The sequence below is a fragment of the Anopheles gambiae genome, chromosome 2, assembly GCF_943734735.2.
Source record: "Anopheles gambiae chromosome 2, idAnoGambNW_F1_1, whole genome shotgun sequence".
Lineage (NCBI taxonomy): Eukaryota > Metazoa > Arthropoda > Insecta > Diptera > Culicidae > Anopheles > Anopheles gambiae.
In genome coordinates this window covers 54359106-54375486 of record NC_064601.1, presented here as the reverse complement: position 1 = coordinate 54375486, position 16381 = coordinate 54359106, and the positions used below count along the sequence as shown (strand labels likewise).

Here is a 16381-nt window from a genome sequence, read left to right as displayed (position 1 = left end):
GATAATATCTTCATAATGAATTGTTTACTTTTACAAATTCACAAAAGAAGAAAAATAGAAACGCCCGTGCACCAACACGTGCGAACCATTCAGTTCAGCCTTAAACCACTTGAGCTTTCCTTGAGCTTGACCGAACATTTATGTTCACAGCAGTAAACATCATCAGGCTGCTCAAATATTGTAAAACCAATTTGCTCAAAAGTCAACCAACATACTGATTAAACATCACCATAGAACCGTGTTAAGACCGTGTTTTCAAAAATAGAGATATTAAAAACTCCATCTTAGCAAAGTAAAGACTGACGCACAAAAAAACATGCTAACACAGATAAGCAACGACATACCTACAAACATGTACGGTGTACCGAATTTTATCATTCTGCACGACAAGCGGAAAAGTAAACATTTTATAATATGAGGGGTGCTCACATCTGTCGTACAGCAATCAAACCAAAAGAATCCCTGCAGCTGAATGACCAGACACACATACCGACGCACAATACATTCCATTGATTCATCCTTCTATGGACATTCTATCATACACATCATCATTCTATCATACATCATATTATTATAATAACAATGAAATTCAAGGCCAATTTAAGAAATATTCTTTCAAATTTCAAATTCATTATAATATCTAAGCAATGCTCATACAATGAAACATTCCAATTTTATACAATAGATTTGAAAAAGAAAACACATTTAAACCTATTATCCGTGTAATTTTAAAATCTGAGAGGAGTAGATGCTCGAAAGGAAACTAAACTAAATTAAACGATGCTCCATTGTATACTGTTTAAGACTATTGTCTACACATTACCTACAAAACACTGTTGCCACTCACTTTAAAACTTAAATGCGATGCTAAATCCAAAGTTCAATAAATGCATAAACAATGTGAACTGTGCGGCAATTAATAATTTCTGCGAAAAATAACACTCCTAATTTTACACTGATGTGGGAAACGATGACTCTTCACGTAATGTAGGGTATGATCCAATCGAAATGAAATGATCTTTTAACTTCACTTGCTCGTATGTATGTCTGCTGGTAGTGTGTGTGGGATGGAACGTAGGTCACTCTCGAGCTTCAAACACGGTAATACCAGCCTACAGATGAGTCCATAAAAATTAGCACACTAGCGACCGTCATCAAACTGGTATGAAGATACAGATGATAAACTCTCTTCCCAGGCCCTAGAAAAAGTTCCCTCGTTGATGTATAAACTTTAATGATCGTATGAGGATACTATTTCCAACCAGTTTCCATTCCTCGACACACAGTATGGAGTTGTTCTATAGGCCAAGGGAGGTTCGTTCATTTGCATAAATTAGCACCACCATTACATACTACTTACACAGTACAGCGTTCTTGGACTTTCTACATTTTACCTTTCTTATATACAATCAATAAGAGTGCCTCTTTTACATTTCTAACCTATTAATAGATCTCCAATCTAGGTTCAAGCCATCAAGTTCCAATCGCCTCAATCCCATTCTGTTAAAAGCGTATCATTAGTACATGATTTAATATTAAAATGCATTAAATGTTACATACGGGTTTTTAATGTGTCTCCAACGTACACATTGCTTCACTTCTATGTTTACCGCATTCTATAGCAATTTAGAGCATGAGTGTAGATCGTAAATAACGCATATATTCGTTTTGTACTTAAACACTTCGATGTAAAATTGTAAAACACTCCTATGTAAATCAAAATATTACTTACTTACTCACTTACTTAAATCAAAATATTAGAACTATAAAAACATAGCATCTTCAGAGCTAAATGCAAAGCAGTATTTGTCTGTCGGCAAAACGCTTTCAAGTAAGAAACATCTTCCAAGTTGTTAGAATCGATGCCCTAAAAGCAATTCTTTAAACACACATAGACACTAAAAGTATTCGTCTACCGTCTGGACGTGACGCGATGCATTCCGCGTGACCTTGCCCTTTGAAACGCATCAGTGACAAATGCACTCGTGCACTCGTGCGCAGAACACCGTGCGTCGTAGCGGTGGTTACTGCCCCACTTCCTTTTGTCTCCCACTCGACCACACTTCAAACTAAAGAAAAAAGCGTAACCTAACCTTTCTTACGGGACGTGCTTTTACGAGCTAATTGTAAATACGATTCGCGCTGCTGCATTATGTTATGGCTGGCGAGTGCAGAACGATTGCCTGCTTTCAGCTGTCGTTTTTAAAACAACAATTTGCCTTTCGTGCTTCAATGCGACTTGAACTGATGCACGGATCGATGCATTCGCTGTCACAATAGTGCTTTAACGCGTGTCAAGAGGGAGCATCTACGTTTTAAAACATCCAGTTGGTGTTTTCCCTGATTTATAGCATTCTTTTAAATTCTTTTTTATGCCGAACATCGCTTCAACGATTATACTGAAAACAATCTCTAAATAACTCAATTAACAATGTTTACCCCATCAAAAGCCAACATGACTGTAGCAACAACATAATTTGATATCTATCAATTAATGACGGAGAATACAGCCCGGTTCGATCATTGTGCAGCTAGACCAGGGGTAGGGAAAGTTTGGAACTGAAACAGCCAAATGCCATATAAAAGCTCGTAGGGAATTCTGAAGTGCCAAATCAACAGCAAAATTGCTTCAAAATTCTATGAAATATATTATTGTAAAGATCCACAATCTCCGCGGGCGGCTCGCAGTCGACAACATTACAATATTCGTAACATGAATTCCAACTTGTCTATTGATTTAAATCTGCACCTTTCACTTAAAAGTGGCATACTGCACCAATATGATCCTATGAGCATTTACGGCCCGCGACGTCATGTATCGCTGATAAGGACCGAACACTCCACTCCACGAGAAAACAATTAACATTCCACTTTTGATACCAACAGCACTCCCTGTTTTTTTTTATAATTTTAAGAGTTCACTATCAGCTCGATTATTGCGGTACTGCACACGATGACGCTACACCACCTTGGAATGCATAGACACATCATTTTCATCACTTTTTTAAACACACCCCTGCAAGCGTTGGTGTATCGGCCGTATCAAAGCAAACACAAAGAAATTCCATTTCCCAACCACACAAAGGTGCCCCCCAAGCGGAAGGAATCGACCGTCACGTCACTTCCCTAATGCATATTTTTCAAGCCTCCACTGACTCTGACTCCTTTTTCTGACAGTGAGCGCTCGCCCTTTCATTTTCCATATCCAATTTCCACCCGGAAAAGGGCGTAGTCGTTGGAAATGGCCACAGAGGTGTGATGCGATGACCGATCTCGGGACTCGACATAACGCGTGGCGCATCATCATCGTGTGTCAGGAAAAATAAGCAGATAGAGTGTGCAGTGTTCGATCGCAAGGAAGGGTGGTGTTTAAGCCAGATGGTCAATAAACATCTCTGTCAACATGAAATTAAATCGAAGAAATGAAAAACAATCATGTTAATGCCCTAAGAAACACACAGCCGTCCTCGAAGATGCATCCGTTTGGAACGCAAGGAATGCCATCGTCACGAAAAGGCAAACAAAAATACATTACGAAGAAGAAACAGAAACACAACAGCTGGAATGTTCATTCGATATTTTCTTTCCAGTCTCTTGCAATTGCTAGGCATTGAATTACATAAAAAATGGAGCAAAATGAAACCATTTTCTAACAACACCTTACACGTCAAATCAACGTCAAATGTAAAAAAATAGAAGATCAATCTTATCAAACTGCTTCAATTATTTAAAATGAAACGAACATGGGGGCTTTTCTGCTACCACACATCATTGTATTGTGCAAAACATTATCAAAAGTAACAGTAACCTAACAGATAAATATGCCAATTTATTAGATTCTTTCTATTTTTAGTAATGATTTTTCCTCATATAGGAAAGTTGATGATGATGATGATTATATTTATAAACATGTCAAACTATATGCCCCTTATTCAAAACAGATTCATAAAGCAAAACTCATGCTGAAATTGCACATAAAGATTAAACCTATTAAAATAAGCGCAAGAAGTTTAGAAAAAAACACCAACATCAAGCATAAATAGATATTTCTTATTATTTTCCCTAAAACATCACGCGATCCATCGAACAGAATTGAAATTGGAACCAAACGTGAAAGCTTACATATGCTTGTCAAAGTCCCTCATTTCTAGACGATTTTTGCTGTTATAAAGCTGGTTCATGAGAAATAATATTCTAAAATATATTTAAAGCTGTGTTATTATTATTATTTATTTTTAATTTTCAACGGGCCGAATTGCCTAATTAAGATAAGTAAGCGTATTGTCAATATAAGTCATGCTATCCCCCTTCCGTACATGCAAATTATGCGTTGATGCGTTGCCGTATCACATACAAAACCTTGTAATGGAGCAACTTAGTCGTATATCTACAATTTTGTAACACTATTTTGAAATTTAAACCAGGAGTAAACCGATACGTCCGTATATGACCAACAAAACAAAATATTTGTTTACGCAATTCTAAACCAGCGTGTGCAGACAAGTCGATTGCGAACTAACCTTTAAAAGATAAACTAAAATATGTACGATATTCTTCGATCGCGAATATCGCGGCGATTCGTTTATTATTTTAAATTCCTTGCCTTTTGTGAGCTGGGCCAAGCTTCTATCCTGTTAATAATGGCCACAACAGTGTCGGAAGGATAACTAAACTACACTTTGAAAATACACTCCCAGAAACTATGCATTATTGGCAGATATACACCGCTGGTTGTCGCTAGTACAGTCTACACTTTGTCCTGGAGGAATTCTACCCAAGCCTCTATTTCATTCCTTCGCGACATAATTGGAAGGGCGTCTGACCTTGAGTATGCACCTCCTTCAATAGAACACTACAAACAGTACAACGCTGAGCCATTTCAAAATCCTTTGGAATAAGTTTCCCGTTCATCTAACTCCATTGCCAGCCAGCAATGCAAAATACATACGATACACTCGATGCCGGACTACTCGCATGCATTGCCGAACCCCCCTATAACCTACTGGCATCCGATGACGTCGGCAGGCAGTAGTGCCGCGAAACGCGGAGGAAGGAAACGCGGGGCCAGAAGAGGGGGAACGGTTTTGAAGTTTACCGGCCAACAGAGAAACCGGGTCCCATTCACCCACCACAAACCGGTCTTTTCCGTTTGCTCCGGTTTCCGTTCCGGTCACCGCAGTCACCAATCCGCCGGCGAACCGACCTTCACTGCTGGTAATACAAACCCTGGGTGTATTTCCTACCTCGGCTACTCTGTGCTGCTCCTCGACCGATGCACCCGATGCATCGCATTGAACGCCAGGCCAGCGCTCAAGAGTTAGCAAAGGCACGCGAGTGTTTTTAACTCTACTATGAATTGGACTTGCCGCCATTCGACCTTTCCATTCCAGCCATTCTGTGTTAGTATTTCTCTTCTACGTGTTTTTCTCTCTTTCTATTTTTAAGTCCGTCTCCTTCTGTTACGTTCAAACAGCCGCCACATCCTGCCAACATTGCACCATAGCCACCTACCCTCCAGCCAGGAGTAATAACTGTAAATGAATTATTAATTGCATCCCCACGAGCTGCCATGCCGCATCGCCAGCCTGTAGAGTGTCTCTGGCCGATTGAATGGATGCGATTGGATTACTGTGAGTGAATAAAAACTCAATAACATCCGCAGCGTGGAACAAATAACACCAGTCACACCGCCGCTGTACGAAGTCATATGGCGGTAACGTCAGCGACAGATGAAACCGTGTAGTGATTCCTAAGCCGCTCAAAGCTGGACACAGGACGACATTGCTCTTGCACTGCGAATGCGTCCCTTTCTCGCCGAATCAGCCCCCCCCGCCCTGTACAGCAAAAAAGAAACAGAAAAGCGTGATGTCATACTGAAGCTATTTCACGCCAGTCACGACCTACTAACATGCTTCAGGAGGGAACCACAACATGTGGTAGCTGTACCAGCCCGCATTCTGTGGAAGCATACCGAAACACTTATCTTCCCATCGGCTAGGTTGCCCCACCGACATACCTACAAATGGGAAAATATTGGAGGTCCAAGTAGACAAATTTCTCAGACTTCAACGTGCTGTTTCCCAACGAGCAGTCGTCTTACAAAAGCAGTTAAAAAAGAAAATAAAATTCAAATAAACCTTCGTTTTTACACTTGCAAACAACGCTCCCAAATGCAAAATACAGACGATCTTTAAAGATGTATGAGAAGCTCGTAAAGTTACTGTTGCACATTATTGCTAGCAGAGCAAAGTTTATGTGAGCTGCACCTGTGCTCTTGCTTCAATAAACAATGCAAAAACGACACACCGAAAAGGAACAACAACCCTAACAAGTACATTCACATTGGGAGGTAATTTGCGATCGAGCCAATTGTCCTTCAAAAATCATGCGGCATCTTCGCAAGAAACACCGCTAAGAGATCATCTACCCGTTTAATTGTCTCCAATTGCGCGCTGAAAGGCAAAGACCTGCCCTTAGTAAGCAATTGCTTGATCCATACACGTTAACAGTCTAGCGATTGTGGCCGAGTCTAATTTACGTAGTACAAACTTACCCATAAATTAATTCAACGGGTAACTGTATTGCGAGTAAATTCCTATATGTTCCTGGCATTTTAGGTACATGCACGATCGTGCTACTGCACTGAGCCACTTTCCCTACCGAAGGAGATAGTTTGGACCAAAGAACATTTGTGACGATAATTGTTCTGCACTTTCAATTGAATGCTCTCAATTGGCCATACCTATTGAACAAAAAGCGTGCGAGTTTCTGGTCATAAATCGTTTTGCTTGATGATGTTGTTGCAAACCGCAGACCTTCGATCATTACATTCTACGATCGCGTCGCTGGCGATATCAATTTGATATGCAAGATGATGCGCATTCGGAACCATGGAGAATTTATTGATATGTAAATAATTTACAACGCTAAATAATAGTGACATTTTTGCTCAGCTTGCTCATGTATATCCTTCATAAAAAATATATACTACATAAAACTGTCCTTAAATAACAACAGCCAAACTTAACATTGCGCCATCTGCTGCTAGTGTGATACAATGACACCATACATACATTCCAAAGAACGCTGGGCTGACACACCTGACCATATACTATCATACCTTCCAAGAGTGAAGAAGATCTACTCAACAGATATAGGATACCAAATGACGTAGATTGACAAACCTCGTATCAGTGCAGCAAGCTCCGACAAGTTGACAATGGCAGTCCATTTATCGCTACACAGAAACGGAACATTGCTGGTGGCTTACCTGTGGAAGAAGGGAACAAGAAGAAACGCGTTTGACTATAAGGTGCCAATCAATCCGATTGATTTAAGTGCCACAAATTAGAACGCTACGACTGGTTCATGTCAAGAGTATGATAAGAATCTTGCGACGGACATCGAACAAGACGATTTTGTTATCTATTACAACTTCGATTCTCCTTCAAAAAAGATATTGGAAGAAGATTGTTTTCTTTCCATCTTCCACAATAGTACAATTTCCAAAAAGATGTGTTACCAGTTATCGAAATACAGTGTATAGTGTATTTGCACAATACAGAGGGCGGTTCATATTCTTCACTATAACTTAGAGCCAATCATTATAAAATTTTCTACTGCATTCACTAGCGAGACGGATTTATGATTAGCTATCTAATGACAGTAATTGGCTGCTGATTAAACATTATTGACCTCAAGATTCATTATGTGGTTTTATCATCAACGTAGCCTATTATCACTCTCAAGTGTCTCCAATACTAGTGGCTCAATGTCAATAGAAGTGGATGGGCACTGTCGAAATGCTTCCACGACTTTGAACCCTCGGACATCATTCCAATTTTCTAAATAAAACGCTACGTTAGAGAAATTACTATCTACTTCCACCGCTGCTTACGCGTTACCTTCAACTCATCAAAGAAAGATAATCACGACCACAAGGTACACTGTACGCCACAGAAAAGCCTTCGTCAATAAATGCATTCAGCGAATTCTCTACACTGACAATCCCTAGCGTTTTAACGACCCAAGTACCTTGATTCGCACATTGGCATACTTTTATAGCAAACACTCGCTTAGGTCTAACGTGCGCCGCACTCTTGAGTGATAAACCTTAGCCTCCCTCGGCCGGTTATAATTTACCATCGATGCAGTCGCAAATATCGGTCCATTCGCTCTTTACCAACGGATTCGAAGCCTATCGCAAACCATTAATCAACAGTACACAGAGTGTGAAGGGATCATTAAACAGCGCTCCTGCTGCAGCACTCACACACCTCATGCTAATGGACAGCGCACCACTAATGGCCAACTGGCTGCGCATATGGAACGCGCGTACCAACGCCAGCGGCAATCAGCGTTAGTAGTTTGAGATTGAAGCTCAACCACCACCCTGTGGTCCGTTAGCAAACGAGACAGAGCATTTCTAATAGTTCTTAGATTTTGATCCGAAACTGGATCACTTTGTCGGTAGAATCCACCCTCAACCATGAGTCGCTGATCAAAGACTTGCTGTCAGTGTCAGACATCCATAACGCTCTCAGCGACCAAAGGGGACCACCACCAGGGGCCACCAGTTTCCATAGGATACAATTTAAATTAATTAACTTCCAGTCTAATTGTCTTTGGGAATCGACCGTCACTGTTGTCTGTTAGAATAACAATTCAACCAATGGTGTTTCACATGAACGAACTCAAGCATTCATCATCAAGACATTGAACAACCACGCACATTGCTACAATGTTAAATCAGCAACACAACTTCGGAAATCATCCTCTGTCGCCCTACGACTCCAATTGCAATTCAAGTACTACGGAGCGATTATCTTATTCACCCAACAGCTCAACCAAACTGGTTTCATTTAACACGCCTTTCTTCTCGCAAGGTCCCGGAGTGTCGGCTTTCCCTGTCGCGAAGGCAGATGGCAAGATCTAGGGTACGATCTAATTATATCCGAGACCAAACCTTCCGCGGCAGCACTGTAGCATCCACGCACAAGGAGAAAATTCCACACAATTAACATCTTTTATGACACCTCCCCGGTCCCCTGCCTTACATTTTACCGCACTCATGCAAAGAAACGTCACCGGGATCGAACGCTTAGTTGGTTCGCTTCCAGGGAACGGGTCGTGGCTTATCGCTGATGTGCTGAAGTGTCACCAACACTCGACCAGCGGGTTGTGCGTGTGAACCCTGTCAAGACCAGATTCGTGTGCATTAAAAGCACTGTTACTCACAGCAAGCTGAAGTATGTCGATCAAAGTCTATAGCCAAAGAACACTACAAGCAGATCAGTTCGTACTGCATACATCACCAAGGAAGACACACCAAACATAACCAACAAGAAGTTACTCGTACTCTGCCCGGGTAAACGATCGCAACGATTCGCAAACATCGCTTGGATTAAACTATATCTAAATATAAAAACAAAACCCATAGCACTTGCATTTGAGAGTGCCGAATGCAACGCGATGCTGCATTCTCAAAAGACTACACGTACCACAACAGCTGAAACACAAACAAAGCACTCACGCTACAGGCATGGGAGTTCAGAAACCTCTTCGTTGGAATTCTTCGTTGAGGAATTGACCTCACAAGATCCGCACCCTAAACATCGCCATGGCGTCGGTCCGAGGCCAATGTTGAATACAACATTTAAGCTAATTGCCCTAGTCAATTAAGATCGATTTGAAGTGTTGAATGCTATACTCTCCAAACACAGCCTCGTCCCATCGGACTGACATGAGACCACCAATTGTATATATCTCCATACTACTACATCAATGATTATATTTCATCTTAAATTATTTGCTCACAAAACTGCCAACGAGCTTACTACCATTTGATTGTTTAGCAGTAACTTACTTCACCAGCAAGGAGGTCCAACAAAGCGGGAAGTTATAAACATCTACCTTAGCATTAACATTTGCTACAGACATAATGACTAAACAACATAATTTAGCTTTAACACTATAACGGTGATATATGCTTAATTGTGATTCGAAAACAGTTTTAAAAACAACGTGCAAAGGAAATTTCTTGATCCGAATTCGCTAGCAAACATCACAAGGGATAAGCAAGCCAACGTATCGTTCGAGATCGTGGTCCCAGCATTAGATGCTTGTTGGGTACAATCAATTAGATCCGCAATTGATTCCCTCTTGAAATTAGTCCATTGCGAAAGTCACCAGTCACTCGAAATCTCTCTCGTTTTACAATGATAGTTAACGCTTCAATTAATCTTCCCGCTAGTTTCCAGCACTTTCTTGTCCCCCGCTTTGTCCGCTTTCACCTCAAGATGTCAAAAACACTAGGCAGTTTGATTACTGGAGTGTAATCTTTCCACCTATACATCTACAAAGATGGATCTACTCTATATTTTTTTAATCTTCTACGAACAGTTCCGATTTGACTTCTTCTTAGATTTATTGAAACTATAAACTACCTCGCACCGAGAAGCCGTACAAATTCAACACCATTGTACGGTTTCTTCCAATATGCTTTGTACCGCTAAAGAGTTTTCACTTGTCATAAAAGAAAGGGCACAATAAATGCTTCGCTTTCTATTGGTGTTATCAAAACTACCTCTGCTTGCTGCTACTGTGACAAGCTAGAAAGAGTAACGAAACACTTCGCTTTCTCAAACAGTAATCAAAAATTGGATCCATTCAGCTATGCTATTACGAAGTACATGCGTGTAAGCAGTGCCTTTAGCAGGTGCATGATAGTAGCGCACCTTCAGTGAAGAACAAATGTTGGCCAAGTACAACCGTGCTGACGAAAATGCAGCATGCGCAAAAATGCGCATTGAAGCAAAACAACCCAACACTTAGTTGCCATCTTCTCGGATGATCATTACACACGAGCATTGCATTCCTCTTGTATGATTTTACTAATTGTAGCCTTTTTTTATACATTCATTTCCATTTATTCAAATTTCCCTCTCCTCTGTTTAGATTCACGGTCATATCCTCGTTCCCATCGCTACCGTTTTTAGCACAAATAGCTCATGCAACGCAGTATCTAACCCACACGGCACAAAACAATAGTAATTGCTGGTACAATCACTGTACTATTTTCTCATGCTAAAGTGGTTCAGTTTAGGGCATTTTCGCCGAAGGCACCATTTATCAGATATCCATGCAGAGAAAAAAATCAGTCTGGAATGCAACACCCATTGGAATCTGGAATGCTAAGAATTTTGCTTATTGGGATTAATATTGAGAGGAAACCCGTACAATTTAATCGAATACGATAGTGATCGGTTTGAAATCGGATTACATTTCTAACATATTAAAATTACGGAAACGAAAGCTGAACGAACATGCGAACTGCCTTATTTAGCCTTGATGGCGGATATTGTATTAATAAATGAAATGAAATGAAATGAAATGAAACATCAATTCCAATAATTTCAGAGATTAAGAAACCCACAAAATCGAGCAAAACGTCCGATAAAAAAAGGGTATGTTAAATCATTTAGTACCTTCAGTCATACTTTGATAAGCTTCTTGTTTTGCTCATCAAACTAACCAACAATATCTTTCCTCTTCTCACTACTTCTGATTAACTTCAGTAGCGCAACGAGCACAGCACAACAACAAACCGCCGATTGCGCGGCATTCAACGATCGAGTCAGAAAACAATCCTATGGCGGAACCACTTCTCTCACCATTAGAGGCGAACATACGGTTTTTGCCTTCAGAGGCAAATGGTGAGGTGGTGGTGTCGGTGATGGTGTAGTGGAAACAAAAACAGGTGAAAAGATGAAACCAGTTTCTACACACAATAGAAGCATAGTGCAGGCCGCAGCTGTGATTAAGCGGCAAGTGGCTGCGCTTTGCGTGAATAAAACGCAGCATTTAGGCATAGAATTAGAAATCATAATAAAATAAAGCAAACGACGCGACCGATTGCCGTGAAGAGGATAGGGAATGGATGGAAGAAAAAAACAAGAAAGTATACATTTACCGAACACTGAACCAACACAACAACCACCGAGCGTGCGGTATTCCTCAGCGGCTTTCTAGTACGAGAAAGGCACGAGCAAGAGACGATCATCAGGCTTATTTAACAGGGAAAAGGTGCTTTCTTCTTCGTTGATGGGTCGCTATAGATGTGCAGGTTTGGAAATAGCGACATTCGGTGTCGGTCGACGTAGTTTTACGAGTCTAGGAGGAATAATGATACTCGACTATCCTTTCTTTTCCATTGCCGTTCCCAGGGTCGGCTTACTTATCATGTATTTAACGATTTGGTAGATCCGTCTGTTCACTGCGACATCTCTAACCCAAGGGGTTCATTTTAAAGTTACGTTCCCCGTCTGTCGCTGGCAAAAATTATTTCAATCAAACATTTCACAATATTCAACAGTTACTTTGATCTTCTTTCTGCTGCCCTCTGTCAACTAGCATAAAATCGCGCAATTGTTACAAAAAAAAGGATAATTATACCTTTTGCATTTGTGTACGAATCTTAACGTTATTCACAACCAAAATAATGAGGCAATTGTAATAAAAATCCGTTCCAGTATCCTTTTTTCGTACCAACCAAAGCAGGAAGAGCAAAAAAAAACTTCAATACAACAAAGTGTGTCATCTTATGACAACCCCAGGATCTTTGTTCTCAGACCACTCAAACAAATGCGCAAACATCACGTAGCATATACACTCTTCTGTACGTACCGTTCGGCAGCCTGCATTGCAATCATCATTTCCATGCATTGAATACTTTATTATCGAAACACACGTATTGCTGTTTTTAGGTCGGCCTCAGTTAACATATTTACATACCTCGAGTAAAAAAGGTCAAACGTAAGGGTCCACACCAAGATGTGCGTAAAAAATACATCTTGATGACGCTTGAAGATTCTTCGAATTTTTAAGCTGGACCCATAGCTTAACCATGAAGTCATAATCGATGAGCGAATCTATTTGCTATTCTCGTAGGAGGCACTAGCTAGGCCACCTGTCGCATACGGTGAGCCTACGTGCTACGTGTTCTGTTTGCTTTAGAATGAGTCAGATCTGCGTTGACCACCTAGGGCACACGTCATCAATCGCAAGTGATATTTACACATACCGGTGTTATCGTATAAGGTGAATACTTCAATCACTTGCAGCTTTTCATCTTGACAACTATATACAATCCTCGTACCGTGGGTTCGAATTAGTGATGATTGAGATAGCACACCGGAACCGCTTCCGAATCGCTGACTCCAACGCTTCCAAATGCAATCTGAACCAGACTAACACGAGGCTCGATTACGAATGCAACAAATATATTTGGTAAAAAAGTTTTTAAAAAAACCATTCCTATGCACAACATTTCTATGACATTTTGGAAATTGCCCAATAGGTGCACAACTACCTTTAGCAGGTCGTAGTGAAGAGCTTTGCTGTCAACTTTTCACCACAAAGCGAACGATTCATTCGAAAGGAGGCCACCAGTCCCATTCATCTGGCCAACTGCAATTCATCTATCATTCCCACCGGACCGACCGACCGCAGACAAATGAGTTCGTCTTCCGCTTTCCTCTTTTTTTCCAGCGCTCTAGTCACAACACTAGATTCCCTATTCCGCTATTGAGTACACCGATTGATGACAAGTCCAGCCGCCACATAATCGCAAGAAGCGAACGGAAGAAGCCGCTCGTGTTGCGCACACCCGCCCTCCCTTTCTTTCATTCCGGACACCGGAGAATACCTGTTCCGTTTCTGGCGAATAACCGCGAGCCACCATACACACAGCGTCGAACGACATCATCCGGACATCCCGTCGTCAAGAAAACGTCGAGAGACATGAAACTTACACTACAACAAGAGAAATAGAAATACATCGCGTTGTTCCGATTACACAGCATGTAACCCGATGCACCGTGAATGGGCTCAAATTTTACTCGCTTCCGAAGCGACGCGAACAATCGCGCGCGCTATGTCTACCCCCGGCCTGTCCGATAATCGCAAGCTCTGGTAGGGCGATGATGGCTTAAGTTCCAACCCATCGGCCCCTTTACGCGCAGCGAATAGAAGGATATGAATAATATATCGCCACCGCTGCCTAGACACTCCGGTATAGTTGATCTTCAATTGCAACAACGCACCTACACACCGCATCGCAACAACGGCGACGCTGCCATGTGAAAACACCATTAGGGCGCGGTGGTGGTGTGTTGCTATTCGTGGGCTACGCGCGAGGGAAAGCTAATTTCATTTGCCAACGCGGAATGCTCACCGGTGTTTTTTTATGGAAAAACCTAAAGTGCCGGTGGAGCACTACCGACAGCAGTTGGGCTGAACTGTTGATGCTTTCGTCACTGTTTCCGGAAAACTAACCCAACCCAACCCTAGGCTCAAATGACGCCACCCGCCTATCACACACCAGAAGCGGAGAAAGTGAAGCTTTGTCGACGTCGACGACCCTGTGCCGACGACTGTGACACAATGTAACGGATGGGAAAGAAGTGCCCGAAGCCCTAGAGGAATGGCAAACCAAGTTATCGGTGGTTGTTTTGAGGTTTTTGTGGTGTATTTGTGTAATAATAGTCATGCCCTATCGCTTTTCCCGCACGTTCAACCACTTCTGCAGAGGGACTGCAAAAAAGGAAACCCACCCGAAGCCAAATGAAATTGTACAATTAGTTCACACTTTTTCGCGGTCCATTGCCAGCCAGTTTAACTGATGCTAATTCTATTTTAAAAAAAATGCAGCAAATTGTCATTAGACGGTAGGGCAAATTAGAATAACTAAAACATTGAGATTTGTATACTTCCATGCCACATCAAAGCAAAACATGAAACACCACTATACATGATAGGCAATGCACACAAAACCATTCATTAATCGTGATGATTTACTAATCGAAATCGATCGATATGCAGATAACGACAGGCGGAGGTTGAACAACAAATAACGCGTCTTCCCTCTGCTGATAATCGCTCTTCCTACTCATTAGTGCTCAGAAAATTCTAATAGTTTGCGTTCCATCGATCTGTTTCCTATCACACCCTGAACTGAAGCAAGACGACACCCGCTCTCGACCGTTGCACATGGCACAGAATGGAATGTAAATATTACTGATAAGTTTCCCTACCCGGCGGCCCGCTTGCGTAAACACTTTGATTAAACAGCTGTCAGCTTAGGTCGCGGTTCACTAGAGCGATATCAGTGCTAGTGCCCAGTACACTAAACTCTACACTACACTACTGGAAATTTGCATGTCAGAAAATATATTGCTACTGCAACAATTGCTGCTTATGATACCCTATCATAATGTATAGCTAGAGCCAACAACATGTTCGAAATGAATGAAAATTCTCTCCACTTTCTTAAAACCGCGAAGGTAGTGAAAGGAAGCGTCCAATACATCAATATATCCGTGCCGAACAGTAAACGTATGTGGCGTGGCTTTCAACCAACCGAGCAATCCTCTCACAAATTTGCATAAATAGAAGAAATCGCTCTCCAGTTCGAGCCGAGCCAGTTCAAATCCTCCACTTGTTTCCACCTGTTAGAATATGCGGTTATGAGTCTTCCAACTCGCTCACATTTTCACTCAGTCATAAATATTGAGTACATGCTAATCACTACACATTCAGCAAATCGATTCAAAAGGCTCTCGAAAACGGAAGGCGTGTGCAGGCTCTTCTCTCGGCACACCATTTAGGGCGTGTGATGCACACATTAAGTAGCGACACGAAACATGCAAAGCACAGAGAAATCTTTCCGATGCTGACATTTGTTTCGCTACCACATTGTTTCCCATACACAACACGTTTGTGCATCTTTTGCTCAGATAAACATACCTACAAAGATTTAATGGTAGGATTTAAATCAAAACGCTGGACGATCTGTCTGTCGATCACTGTCACTGCCAAGGCATAGGGCCTTCAAATTTCTCAATAGCGGCGCCCGAACCGAGATGCATATCTACTACTTTCACAATCAATTTATGCAAAAATTGATCAGTTCGAATCGCTCCTATCCCAAGCGGGGAGCGACAGAGAGCGAAGGAAAGAGCGAGAAAGAGAGGGAAAGCGAGAGAACGACCAGCGTCTAAAATCCTACCATTTTCGGAATCGTCGTCAGCCAATGTTGACATCTTTGAAAGTCATTCCCCTCAAACAAACTCAAAGCAAATAGGCAAAAGATCAATCTAGACAAACACAGAGCTGACAACCGGACTAATTTGTGCTATCTTAAGGATTAGCAAAAAAAACAAATGCCCCTTCTTACCTGCGTCCTTCGGTAGTAGTAGTGGCGCCACAGACCGGGGGCAGCAAAGAGAGATTGGGTAAGAGTTCGCTTAAAGTTTCTCCACCGGGCGGGAGTTTAATTAATACGGATAAAACAGACCGAAAGAGAGCAACAAGCGAGCTGAAG

The 16381-nt window shown here is 41.6% G+C and overlaps 1 protein-coding gene across 2 annotated transcripts in view; it reads right to left on the bottom strand.

Moving 5' to 3' along the window:
• Window positions 1-16381, bottom strand: part of LOC1274583 (spectrin beta chain, non-erythrocytic 1) — a 54932-nt gene that overhangs the window by 30154 nt on the left and 8397 nt on the right. For both annotated transcript variants that reach the window (XM_061650999.1, XM_061650998.1), the window contains exon 3: window positions 7185-7270. The gene's annotated coding sequence lies outside the window, so the exon portion shown is untranslated. The remainder of the gene's footprint in view (window positions 1-7184; window positions 7271-16381) is intronic.